Source organism: Alexandromys fortis, unplaced genomic scaffold (genome assembly GCF_014885135.2).
Source record: "Alexandromys fortis isolate MF-2015 unplaced genomic scaffold, M_Fortis_MF-2015_v1.1 scaffold_11, whole genome shotgun sequence".
In the NCBI taxonomy this organism is placed as follows: Eukaryota; Metazoa; Chordata; class Mammalia; order Rodentia; family Cricetidae; genus Alexandromys; species Alexandromys fortis.
Window position 1 is genome coordinate 18,702,135 of NW_026067912.1, and position 14,738 is coordinate 18,716,872.

The following is a 14,738-nucleotide window of genomic DNA, read 5'->3' on the forward strand; positions in this document are numbered from 1 at the left end:
TATCTGGTATCATACAGTACAGGGATACAAGTATAAGTATCTTTGTTGATGCAGATTATTTGGATAAGTTTCAACAGAGCTAGTTCCAGGACAGGCTCCAAAAGCCGCAGAGAAACCCTGTCTCGAAAAACAAAACAAAACAAAACAAAAAAAAAAGTGTTGGTAACGTTTTATTAATGAATGCTAACTTCATTTGTAGTATATAAATTATCTGCATTATAAAGTATAATGTATATAGTAATATCTACGATAAAATAGGCAATATATTTTTGCACTGTTAGAACATGTTAGAAAATCAATGAGCTCATAAGAAATACAGGAGTTCACATGTATTCCTAGCACCAAAGCCTTGTATTGGCAATATGCCTTTCTCTAAGGCTTTTTCTGTGAAAAGGAATTAGGACGAACATATATTATGTTTGTCTAAATTCATCGTCAATACTGGAATAATTGTGGATTTTTGCAAGTGCTTTGATAAACATTCAGATAATCAAGTATTTTAAGCATAATAAAAGAAAGAACAAATTGTTAATGTGAATATGTGAGGCTTATAAGAGGTGCATATGATTAAAGGACATCACAAATATCATATATAAAATGTAAAATGAATTTTAATTGGAATTAATAATAAAAAGCCAGAGTCAGATATAGGGGTTAATACTGAAGATTAGAGAAGCAGAGTGGCCAGCCACTGGGGAGTTCTTTTACCTCTACAAATGATCAGACTGGAGGGGTGATCCTTACTTCAGACTGAATCTCCTAACTGCATCTGTCTCCACCAAACCTCAGACTGCATTGAGCTCTTTTATCTTCCTGCCTTATATTCTTCTCTTTATCCAATCATATCACTCCTGTCTCCACCTTTCTAGTGCTGGGATTAAAGTCTTGGGATACCAAGTGCTTGGACCATTTTTGTGTGAGATATTTCTCTTTCACACAGATTCAATGTTGTAGTCCAGGGTAGCCCTGAACTCTGCCTCTGTCTCCTAAATCCTGGGATTAAAGATGTGTGCCACCACTCCCTGGCCTCTAGTAGCTTATCTCTTCACTCTAATCTTCAGGCAAACTTTTTTTTTGTTAAAACACAAACAAAATATTACTACAATAGAAGATTTGAAGGTTGTGAAATATAACTCTAAGTTTTATCAATGTTACTGCAATCTTTGAAATTTCTTCTGGTTTAGTTTCTTCCTTAAATACATTTAGTTGATTGAAACAACTGTCAACCATAATGTTCCACTATGGAGATATTGCTTTGATAGAAGATCCCAGGGAACACATGACCAATGTCTTTTTTTTCTAACTCTATAACCAGTAAATTTTAATAAGTTATATTCAAAACTCTTAACTAATATTAATCATACATATTTATGCCTTAGAAACAGTACATTTGGCTGTCATTTTACATACATTTTAAAAGTTGATTCTTAAAAAATATATCAACTAATCTGTTTTGATTATTTGAATATAACATTAAGCTAATCTTTTACAATATATTGAAATTTTTTTCTTTGCATTATGAATCAGCCTGTGATCACTGGATAATTTTTTCTCAGGGATAAATGTTGATTTAATTGAGAAAATTTAGTCCCTATGATTCAATTGTACACTCCATTTTTTTCAGATATTACTTATCAGTGTTAGTAATTATTTTGTTTGTGCATGCTGTTGCTTCTAGACTTACATTGGGATTATATCTTGATGAACCTATAATAGCTTTTAAACATCATGAACCAAGAAGACAGTTAATTCATTAAATTTACCAGACAACATAGAAGAAATGAGCTTGCCTTTAACATAGAGTAATAAGCAACAGTTGGACAAAGGCTTTAAAATGAATCTTATTGCATAATGAGGTGTTGAATAGCTGTGTAATTTATGACATCTTGCACTGAGGGTGAAAAACAGAATAATTATATAGTTGTGATTTTACTCCATCAGAAAATTAAAAATTGTAAGTTATGACAACCAGTATTTGAAATACATATAATATTAGGAGTATAGCTTTATGTCTACAGAAGGTCATTGTGTCTTTTGAGGTGTAAAGACGAGAATGTTGTATTCTTTTCTCTGCACAGTGTTAGTTACTGTGATAACAGACACTAGCTATTCTAACATCTTTCCTTATTTTTAATATTTGGACTGTCAAAGAATTTTTAAAAGATGTAACTAACATTTATGATGCAGTGAATCAAATTTCCAGTCTGTGGTGGTGGTAGGGTAGAGTGATGCTATGAATTTGGTTGAAAAGAGAACTCAAGTAATTTCTTCCCATAAAGGAAGATCAATCCACAGCTATCTATAAGCTTTTACAAAACTCCCATATCATAAGACTAAGAAAGAGACCAGATTCAGAATAGTCACTGAAATATTTCTAGCATGTAATAACAACTAATCCTAACTCCAACCAAGGAAGCATGTAGGCTAACTGCATATCACTACCTCTGTCTCTCCTTCTTGTTCCTCCAAGTCCAATCCTCCAGTTGCATCCACAGCTCTGTAGCAAATGGGCTACTGTAGACTCCCATTCCCTTCTGCTCCTATCTCCAGTAGATCAGCAGATTTTCTCCTCCAGTCTTACTTCCTGCATTGCTCACTTTATCCCAGCCTCCAATTTCAGCAGGTATTCCCCGAGAACCTTCAAGTTACTCAGCCAGGAAGCACATAGGTTAATTGTTGATCTTCACCCCTCCCTCCTTTATAGCCCTTTTGTTTTCTGGTCAGCAGTCTCTTCCCCAACTCTCTAGCAGACCACTTGCAGGGGCCTTCCCTTCTGCTATGCCTCCATCTCCAAGTTATCATGCAAATTTTCTCCTCTAGCATCCCTCCTCATTCATCTTGTTGTCCCAGCCCTCAAATCAAGCAGGAACTCTGGGAATCTGCTAACCAAGCCTGTCAGAGGAGCAAACAGGCCAACTGAGTAGGTGGTTTGCTTCAGATCTTCACTCTTCCATCTCTTCACCATATCCAACATCCCCAATCCCATCCCCAGCTCTGTAGCAGACTACCTGTTGTGGACACTCCTCACTCTCTGTCCCCATTCCCAGGAGACTAAGCAGATCTTGATAGAACACCTTGCTTTCATTTCTCTTATGGACCCCTTCACTAGCCCCACCACTTCATCCCTACTCATAAGTGTCAGCTCCCAATGCCTAGAAACACATTTTACTAGGAACCACTGATACCATACCTGATATCAGGTTGTACCACAGAACTATAGTAATAAGACCAGCATGGTACTGGCATGAAAATAGATATGTTGATGAGTAAAACCAAATTTAAGACCCAGACACAAATATATGCACCTATGGACACCAGGTGTTTAATAAAGATGCCAGAATCACAAACTGGAAAAAAAAAAAAAAAACAACATATCCAATAAATTTTTCTGGTCAAACTGGATATCTGCATGTAGAAAAATGGAAATCCATCCATACTCATCATCTTGCACAAAACTCAACTCCAGATAGATCAAAAACCTCAACATAAAGTAGATACACTGAACCTGACAGGTGAGTGTAATGGTCCTTGGAGGCAGCCACTCACATACCCAATCAGCAAGGACTTTGTATATTCCAGCACAATGGGGTCCCTCAGCCAGAAAACAAAAGAGCTGTGACCCCAACCAGAGTTAGCAGACTCCTTTTATAGGCATCCAAGAAATGGAAGGAGGAGGTTAGCCTATCCTGGACCTAGTTAGCTGGGAATTAAGTTATTCTGAATCTGAGTGGATAGAGCTCCTCTTCCTGCTTTAACAGAGTACAAAAACTAAAAGTGAAACTAAACTGAGACCTAAGCCCAGTAGAGTCTGGGGCCAGGAGAAGCCTGGGTGTTGAGCTTCTTCTCCCTCTCAGGAGAAAGTGGGGTTAAACTTGAGGTCATTAGCACAAGAGAAAACTTTCTGTACAAGACAACATTATCACAGACACTAAGGTCAACATTTAATAAATTAGAACTCATGAAGCTGAGAGGCTTTGGCATGCCAAAGGACAGCATGCTTTGAACAAAGTGGCCACAGCCTATAGAATGAAAAATTTGACTTTTTTAAAAAAATAAATTATATACTCAAGACCCCTTCCCTTAGGCTCCACACTAGGGCCTATAGCCCCAGAAGCTGTACTGGAGGTCAGAGTGGTTCTAAGTGTAATGGTCTGCTATGTCCCTTTAAGAGACTAGCCATGCCCACTCCCACCCCTTCCACGGAGGAAAGCTAATCTTCAGCTTCCAACCTGGGTCTCTTCTTTTCTGTCTCCCTCTTGAAGATGCAGCTTCTGTCTCTCCCTTCTCCCAACTTCTCCCCTTCCCCCTCTCTGTTTCTCTTTCTGCCTCACTCTCTGCTCTCCCCTTCCTCCCTTCCCTCTTATAGCCCACTAAATAAATATCCAACTTTACTCTCTATGGTGTGCCTATTCATATCTCTGTCTCTTGCTCACCATGTGGTTCCCTACCTAGGACCAACTGCCTTTGAAGACCTGCACTGTGGTCTCGTAGCATGCCCATCTGTCTGTCTCCTTGCCTGGGGCTTGTTGTATTTCATGACCCACTGCCATTACTTGGGGGAACTGTGACATCCCTGCCTGGGACTGGTTGCTCCCGGGACTCACTGCCTGCTGCCACTTTGGGGACCTACGGTGTGGTTTCAGGACCTGCTGCCCACTATAGCTACTCAGGGAGCTGCAGCATTTTACTTTTACCATTACACTAGGGACTTCAGGGAACATATCAGCCATGATTATTACACCTCTTTAAGCCTATCCAATAACCCCAGACTGCACCCTTCTAGCCTAGGTCCCATACCCCCTAACTTTGGAACAAGTCTTTGGTTTACCAGAGGCCAAGCAGGATCTAGTAACCCCAGGTAAGATACCACCCACCACCATGTAAAAGTCCTTAAAACCCACCCAATAACTCCAGACTGCATCCTCACACCTCAGGCTCCATACTAGGGTTCACAGCCCTGGCAGCCTCACAGGAGGCCAGGTTTATCCTAGAAACTTCAGGTAAGACAGGGCCCACTGTACTAATCTGTCCTGTCTCTTTAAGAGACAAGTCTCTCCCACTTCCTCCCCCCATCCTCTGAGGCAGGCAGATCTTCCTTCCTGCTTGCAGCCTGAATCTCTTCATTTTCTGTCTCTCCCCCAATGAGGCAGCTTCTGCCTTGCTCTATTATCTCCCCACTTCTGTCTCCCACCCTTCTCTTTCTGCCTCTCTGCCCTTCACCCCTTCTCCCTTTCCCCTCCATAACACATTAAATAAATATCCACTCTCACTCTGCGAGGCATGCTTATCCATCTGTCTCTCACCATCTGCATGGCTCTCTGCCTGGGACCAGCTGCCTTCGGAGACCTGCGGCATAGTCTGGTTTGCTGTGGTCACATGAGCTGTCCCTGCCTGGGACTGGGTGCTCTCAGGACCCCTGCCTGCTGCCTGCCCCTGATTGGGGACCTGCAGCATGGTCTCATGGCCACAGCCTGCTGCAGTCACTTGGGAACCTGCAATATTTTACTTAATCCATTATACCCACTACTTACACAACTTGTTTAAAACATGCCCAATTTTAGGGCCAAGCCATGATAAGCTCAATAAAGGCCTGAATTTCAGATCCTCTGGTTCCAGGACAGACCACAGACTTAGACCACTCAGGCAACACCCAGGAACAGACCATCCAGGGGAAAGTACCTAAAGGTCCAAAGGAAATTCCTAACATTTCAACCATTGCAGATAGAATCATCTAGTGTCCCTTAACTAAGCACACACCCATCTCCTTTCACCAAGACACCCTTAGACAAATGTCAGCCATTCAGTGATCCTGAACCTTAGAAATCACTCACCCCAACCTCTGCTATAATAAAAAGCCCACCTCAACTGAACTTGAGACTCTCTGATTGTGCCAATGCATTGGACACATGGAGAGTTCAAGTTCTAACTTGAATAAAGGCTCTTTGCTTTTATATATGGGATTCAGTCTCTGTAATAGTCTTTTGGGAGTCTCTGCCATCTGTACGTGACATTTTTGAGCAGCTAAGTGGTATGGTTTGGTGAGCTTGATAAGCTGTCTACCTCTGACAATAGAGGAAAAAGAGGGTAATGTGGGCTCCCAAATTTTTTCAGGAGTAAAAAAAAAATGGCTCCAGTATCAGAAAGAAGTTAGATGGATTGCCCTGATGCTGTGATGATTGAACCTGTAGGATATAGTGGTGGTTGGGTCAAGGGTCCCCAGGCCCTGTCGATTATCCATCAAAAAGGTTGGCTGATTGGAAGTCTGTACTTTATACCCACATGCCTCTCATGATATGGAGACAGTCAATACTCAATGTACTTCTCAACAACACATTGGACATGGTCCAGGTGGTTTATGAAGGTTTGGACAGGCTTGGACCCAATGATCTTTCTGACCAAGTATGGAACAAGGATGTGATGGTTCTCAGAGTTTTGGGGGTCAGTGAGCCTGGGCTTCTGTTTTGGCCAGGTGAGAAGCTTTAACCATCATCAGATACCTTTGTTCATGGGCTTTTTCATCTCTTCAATGATATCCCTTAAAAGCCACTGCTAAGACTTCTGCTTGTGGAGTCCTCTCTCTAGATGTTTAAGTTTAACCTTACTATGTGGGAAACTCTGAGAGAGGAAGTAGGTCATAAAGAGTTGCTTTCCATTTGGGTTCTCAGGATCCAGGTTGGTGTGTTGTAAGAAGACCTTTGTAAGGCAGTTGAATAATTGAGATGGGTTTTCATGTCTTTCTTTTATGAATTTTTGGATCTTTGTATAATTTACTGTCTTAAAGACAGACTTATGAATACAAGTTATGTGGCAGGTTATAAATAAATTCCTAGCTAGGATGTCCCCTGGGGTATTATAATCCCATTCAGGATCCTGATCAGGGACTGATCTAGGCCCCACTGTGTAGGTGATATCTGTTTTATTTATTTAAATTTTTATTTATTTATTAAAGATTTCTGTCTCTTCCCCACCGCTGCCTCCCCTTTCCCTCCCCCCCCCCCCATCCCCTCCCCCCCCCTCGTCAGCCCAAAGAGCAGTCAGGGTTCCCTGCCCTGTGGGAAGTCCAAGGGCCACCCACCTCCATCCAGGTCTAGTAAGGTAAGCCTCCACGAAACTGCCTAGGCTCCCACGAAACCAATAGGTACAGTAGGATCAAAAACCCATTGCCATTGTTCATGATGTCTCAGTAGTCCTCATTGTCCACTATGTTCAGCGAGACCGGTTTTAACCCGGGCTTTTTCAGACCCAGGCCAGTTGGCCTTGGTGAGTTCCCGACAGAACATCCCCCTTGTCTCAGTGTATGGGTGCACTCCTCGCGGTCCTGAGTTCCTTGCTTGTGCTCTCTCTCCTTCTGCTTTAGGCAAATGGATGGAAATAGAAAACACCATCCTGAGTGAGGTAAGCCAAACCCAAAAAGAGGAACATGGGATGTACTCACTCATATTTGGTTTCTAGCCATAAATAAAGGACATTGAGCCTATAATTCGGGTTCTTAGAGAAGCTAAATAAGAAGGAGAACCCAAAGAAAATCATAGAGGCTTCCTCCTGAATATTAACCTTCATCAGGCGATGAAAGGAGACAGAGACAGAGACCCACACTGGAGCACCGGACTGAAATCTCAAGGTGATATCTGTTTTATGGAGTTCATCGGTATGGGCCATAGTTCTAGTCTGACTCCAGACTTGTTTATTCTTTTCTGGAAGAAGATTGCTGGCAAGAATCATATTAAACACTATAAAAGGTATAGTCATAGGATTAAGCAATGTACTGGAATTCTTAATAAAAGAGGAAGAATTGGCAGTATAGGATCCGAATCTTTTTTCTACTTGGGAGAGTTCAAATAATGAGAAGGAGACATTTACCCTGACTAAACCATCTACCCCAGAAACCTCTTGCAAAGGGAAAACTAGAACCAGTTTAGCCTGGGGAGGTACAGGAGGCACTATGATAGAGTGGGAAAGAGTAGCGGGAGAACAGGGGGCTGTTTGTGGCCTGAAAGTGGGTGCTAAGGAGAGTTGACCTGGAGAACCTGTCACTGAGGAGGGATAAAGGAAAGCTGAGGGATCAGAAGAAAGGGAGCTGTGGAATTTTGCCTATAGAAGGAAGGTTCATTAACTGGATCAAAGGTAATAGAGTCATCCTGTTCTGACTTCACAGCTAGCAGGAAATGGGTAAGGGAACAGGAAGCATAGAGATAAGGCTTGGAGCGAAGGTAAGAGAAAGCTTTAACATAGAGGGTCTCTTTTCATTTCCCTGATTGCTCAAAGTAGTTGTAAAAGTCCCAAATATTTGGACCTAGTATACTGTTACATGGCCATTTATATTGGCTATCTAAGGAATATTGAGGCCAAACTTTATTGCAAAGGCAAATATTTTATGGCCTTTCAAATCAAATGTCAGATGTAAAGGTTTGAGATTTTTCTAGGAAGCATCCAAAGGGGTGGGAAGGTATCAAATGCTGAGCTCCCATGGATGAGAGAGGTTGGGGAAAAGGTCACTTCAACTTAGAGTTGTGGGCATCCTCTGGACTTAGGGAGGATCAAATAAGTATCAAATCATTCAGAGAGTCATTGCCCAATGGGGTCAAATGTAGCAAACTTAGTCTGGCTAAGCCAGTAGAGAGACTCAGGTGCCTGGCACCAGAGCTTCTGTAGAGGTGAGAAGGCTAGAAAAAAAAAAAAAAAACTGAGCTCTAGGAGGAGGGTCTCATCCACAGGAAAGGGCTGTGTAAAAGAGGCTTTTGTGGCTCCTTTTCTGGGGAAGGTAAGAGGAGAAGGATGCTATAGCCCAATTGGGCCTAAGGAAACTGCCTGATTGCAGCTTCAAGGGTCAGGGAATGTGGTAAAATGAAGATGGCCAGCCGTAGCCTAAAAGACTGGCTGTGGGTACTTCTACTTCCAATAGTATTAGAGAGGTGCTCAATGGTCTTCCTCAGACCCAGAGAAATGTTTACACCAGCCGAAGGGGAAACTCACCTAATTGCTGCTCTTGGACGGAATGCTGAGTGATCAGTGTGCTGGAAAGTGAGTCCATTGCTGATGGTCTGGAGATAAGGGATAGGATCCAGTGTGGCTCAAACCACAAGGGGCAAGCACAGGTACCAGGGGATTCTATCCAGGTTTTGGCACCAAAATATAAGTGAGTGGGAGTCTTACAGCCCTGGAGCTGCAAAGATATCCTTTCCTATTAAAAATCCAGACTGTACCCAGAGCTGCAATAGGGCAGCTCTAGAAGCTGGAGCTTCAATTTGACAGTTTATCCCTGAAGAGAAAGGTGTCCTGAAGGTCTTGTCAGGAGGTTACCTGAAGCTGGGGTGTGATGGGGGATGGTCTCCCATAAGATATAGCAGTCCTATTCTCTCCTAGAGAAAGGGAAAAATGTCTCATTAAGGTTTTTCAGCTCAGTCCCCTAAGGGATGTTTCAGCAAGGTTCTGCTATTTTTCTGTTCTATTCAGATTTGCTCTTTCCCCTTGAGGGAACATCTCAGCAAAGCTTTTCTGCTCAGTGCCCTAAGGGAAGTCTCAGCAAGGTTCTTCTATTCTGACCCAGTAAATGAAGATCTTCACCCAAGACTCTTTTGCGAAAGAGATTTATTTGGGAAGGAGTCCAGGAGAACGACTGCCTCCGTCAGGGTGGTGAAAGACAGCAGCAACTGAACAGGCAGGAGGACTGATACAGGGCTTCTAGATGTTCTTGTAAGGGATTAGTTAGTTTTCCGTCTCAGGGATTGGTTAGTTTAGTTGCTCAAGGGCAGAGTTGGCTCTGTTTCCTTCACAGACCCGTTTTTGGCTTTTTGCTCTATTTTCATGACTAAGACATATTTCTTTCACTGGCTCTGGTTCTAGGTTTGGCTCCAATTTTAGAGTCAGTAGGGTTTTCTTTGCTTTTGGGTTCGGGGATAAAGTATTTCTTTCACAGATGTAAATCAAGACTATGCTTTCATTTCCAAGCCACCCAGACACGAATAATCACACAAAGCTATATTAATTACAACACTGTTTGGCCAACGTCTCAGGCACATTCCTATCAAGCTCCTACATCTTGAATTAACCCATTTCTATTATTTTCTATTTTGCCATAAGGTTTGTGCTCTGTTACTTCACATCTTGTTTCTTGGGTGACTACATGGTATCTGCTAGATGCTGCCTTCTCTCCCCCTGCATTCAGTTTAATTCTCCCACCTAGCTATATTCTGCCCTGCCATAGGCCAAAGCAGCTTTTTTTTTTTTAACCAATGGTAATAAAACATATTCACAGCATATAGAGGGGAATTACACTGGCTCTGGGTTTAAAGTCAGGGTTCTGAGGGCTTGGTTACTTTTCCTCCTCAGGAATTGGGTGGTTTTGTTGGTCAGTTTGTCAAGCGATGAAGTTGACTCTGTTTTTAGGGTCAAACTGTGTTTCTTTCACAGGCCCTTTTCAGCCTTTAGATTCTAATTTTAGGGTCAGGGCATTTTTCTCTCACTGGTTCTGATTCTAGGGACAAAGTTTGTTTCTTTGTCACCAGTTTTAGGGCTAAGACATGTTTGCTAGGTTCTGGGCTCAGGGCTAAAAGTGTTTCTTTTACTGACTCAAATTTCATATCCAAGGTGTGTTTGTTTCATTTGCTCTGGTTTCAGGGCTAGGGTGGGTTTCTTTGACTGGCCCATTTTCCCTATACTCAACTTCATATGAAAAAAAAAAATAAGCCAGGCTAGATAAAACAATCCTGTACAATAAAAGAACTTCTGGAGGTATCACCATCCCTGAATTCAAGCATTACTACAGAGCTGTAGTAATTAAAACTGCATGGTATTGGCATAAAAACAGACAGATGGAGCAACAGAATTGAATATAAGACCCAGAAATAAATCATTACACCTATGAGCACCTAATTTTTTAACGAAGAAGCAAAAATTCTACAATACAAAAAAAGAAAACATCTCCAACAAATAGTGCTGGCATAACTAGATGATATCATGTGGAAGAATGCAAATACATCTATACCTATCACCCTGCACAAAACTCAAGTCCAAGTGTATCAAAGACCTCAACATAAATCCAGCCTCATGGAACCTAATAGAAGAGCAAATGGGGAATAGTCTTGGATGCATTAGCACAGGAGATGTCTCCCTGAACAGAACAAAAATACCATAGGTACTAAGATCAACAGTAAATAAATAAAACCTCCTGTAACTGAACAGTTTCTGAAAGGCAAAGGACTCCTTCAATAGAAAAAGTGAAAGCTTATAGAAAAAATTAACAATCCCACAACCAACAGAGGGTGGATTTCCATGATATATAAAGAACTCAAGTAACTAGATAACAATAAGCCACATAAATCAAAAAAAAGTAGCATACAGATATATACACAGAATTCTTAACAAAAAAAAATCTCAAATGGCTATTCAACATTCTTAGCCATTAGGTAAATACAAATCAAAATGACACTGAGACCCCATCATACACCTGTTAGAATAACTCAGATCAAAACACAAGCAACAGCTCAAGCTGGCAAGGATGTGAAACAAGGGGAACATTTCTCTATTGTTGGTGGAAGTGCAAACTTTTTTTTTGATTTTTTTTATTGAAAGAAAGAAAAAAAAATTCCACCTCTGCCCACTCCTCTCCCCCTCCCCCCACTCCTCTCTCCCTCACTCTCCAGTCTGAAGAGCAGTCAGAGTTCCCTGCCCTGTGAAAAGTCCAACATCCTCCCCCCTCCATCCTGGTCTAGGAAGGTGAACATCCAAACTGGCTAGGATCCCACAAAGCCAGAACATGCAGTAGGATCAAAACCCCATGCCATTGTCCTTGGCTTCTCATCAGCCCTCATTGTTTGCCATGTTCAGAGAGTCCGGTTTTATCCCATGCTTTTTCAATTACAGTCCAGCTGGCCTTGGTGAGCTCCCAATAGATCAGCCCCACTGTCTCAGTGGGTGGGTGCACCCCCCGTGGTCCTGACATCCTTGCTCGTGTTCTCCCTCCATCTGCTCCTCATTGGGACCTTGGGAGCTCAGTCCAGTGCTCCAGTGTGGGTCTCTGTCTCTATCTCCATCCATCGCCAGATGAAGGTTCTATGGTGATATGCAAGATATTCATCAGTATGGCTATATTACAACCACTTTGGAAGCCAGTATAGCCATTTCTCAGAAAACTGGGAATCATTCTATCATAGACTTTAGTTATATGCCACTGCTGAGCATATTCCCAAATGATTCTCCATCGTACCATAATGCTACTTGCTCAACTATGTTCATAGAAGCTTTATTTATAATAGCTAGAACCTGAAAACAACCTACACATCCCTCAACTGAGGAATGGATAAAGAAAATCTAGTACATTTGCACAATAAAGTATTTATTACTCAATTGTTAAAAATAATGACATCATGAAATTTGAAGGCAAATGGATAGAACTAGAAAAAAATCATCCAGAGTGAGGTAACCTAGACAAACCCAGAAAGACAAACATGATATATACATACTCATAAGTAGCTATTAAGTATAAAATAAATGACTATGATACAACCCACAGCCCCATAGAAACTAGGTAACAAGGAGGGTTTATAGGGGAGACACCCAAGAACAGACTAGGTAACAAGAAGAGTTCATGGGGAGAAATACCATAAAAAATAAAATCATGACTTTTGTAGGAAAATGATGGGAGTAGAAAAAATTCTTTGGAGTGAGATGACCCAGATCCAGAAAGACAAATTTGCTATGTATTCACTTATATGTGAATATTACCTCTTAACTCAATGATAACTAAGCTATGACCTGTATAATATGGAGTGTGGATTGCGTTTTGCGTTGGGTGGGCTACTCAGTCTAGGGGTTGTAACCCACCCCGCAATCCAGTTACTCCAGGGTCTCGGAGGGGCGCTACCTGGAAGGGAGTGAGCTAAGACAGAAGAAGGAGGCCAAGCAAATTTGTCAAAGCCTCCGTTTACCTGGAAGGGAATGAGCTAAGACAGAAGAAGGAGGCCAAGCAAATTTGTCAAAGCCTCCGTTTATTAGGGTCATGGTTGCTGCTTATATATGGTAAGGAATGGGGGGCAGGGCAAGGGATCTCGCCGCGTGGTTCCAGTCACGTAGGCCAGGCTACACTCGGACAGACAGGCCAGAAGTCACAAGTAGCCACACCTGGTTCCCTGGATAGCTGGAATGTGAGGCGGGTTCCGCTAAGATTAGCAGTTAATTGGGTGAGGGGCAGGTTTTGTCAATAGAACATAACTATGGGTGTGAGGTTCTCTGCAGACTCCCTAGAGTGATGGTTCCTGTAATGATTGGGGGGAAATGGCTCCTGACAATGGAGGTTATGTATAGAGTTAGGAACTATGAGAGGACAAATATTTCTCTGTAGGAAAGGGAAATAGAATAGATATGGATGGACCTGGAATGGGGGAAGTAGAAGAGTGGGCTCAAATGGGAGGGGGAAAGAAAAGGAAATTAGGGAAAGATATTGGGACAGACAGCTAAAATTCAGTGCCATTTGAGGTCTAGTATGAAAATGTAATACATTTCATAAAAGCTTCATAGAAATGTATATATATATGTGTGTGTGTGTGTGTGTGTGTGTGTGTGTGTGTGTGTGTGTGTGTGAAGGGGATATAAGTAAGGAAGCATTGCCTCAACTAGACACCTCTTGTCATCAAATAATTTTTCCAGTACCACAAATTGTATTATATATAACTAAGTTGTTGTCCAAAGAGGTCCCAAGAGACCCTCAAACAACCCAGGTTGTTGTCAAGACTACAGGTTCCTCTACACAAACTGACATCAGTGCCCCATTGCTGAAGACAACATCTCCAAGACTCATTGAACATTGAGAAACTGAGCTAGTGGTTGCCTAGAAATTTTGTCTCTGTTTGCTAGTGTCTTTATTTCAAGAAGGTACTCTAAAGGCTACCAAAGGAGAAATACAACCACAAATCCAAGTACAAATGCTTTGGTCTACAATTGTGTCCTGCCTCCAAGATATGCCAACGCAACGATGACTGTGGTTATCTTAATAAGTATGGCCCCCATACACTTATGTTTTTGAGCACTATTAGGAGGTATTGACTTGCCATATGTGTGGCTTAAATTATATTACAAATTATTATTTGAGAACGTGTGGTACAGTGGAGGCAGTCTTTGAAGACTCAAATGCTCAAGCCATGTTCAGTGTGATAGTTCACTTCCTGTGAACTGTAGATCAAATGTAAAACTCTCAACTCTTTCCCCTGCACCATGTCTGCCTGATACCATGATGATAATGGACTAAATCTCTGAAACTGTAAGCCATCTCCAACTAAATGTTTTCCTTTATAAGGTTCACCATGATCAGGGTATCTCTCCATAGCAATAGAAATCCTAACTATGATAATGATGTAAGATTTGTGTGAGTATCCATCCCTGATTTTACTTAAGTTCCATTCCACCAGATGGAACCCCTACCATATCCTGCTTGGGTGAACAAGAATCAGACTAGATAGCCCAGGAACCTAAGGTAAAATAAATGCTAGTGTTCTAAGAAGGAAGTAGAAAAAAAAAGGAAAAAAAAAAGACTCCTAATGACATTCTGCTATACTCAGAGATCTATGTGTTACTTAGTCATCATCAGATCTTCAGAGAATCTCCCTCCTGCAGCAGATGGGAACAAATATAGAGAACTATAGCCAGATACCTTGAACACCATGTCCTAAATGGGACCTCTCTATCAAATCCCTCCTGTCAGGGCTCAGAAAACCCTGTGGAAGTAGAGGTGGAATATATATATA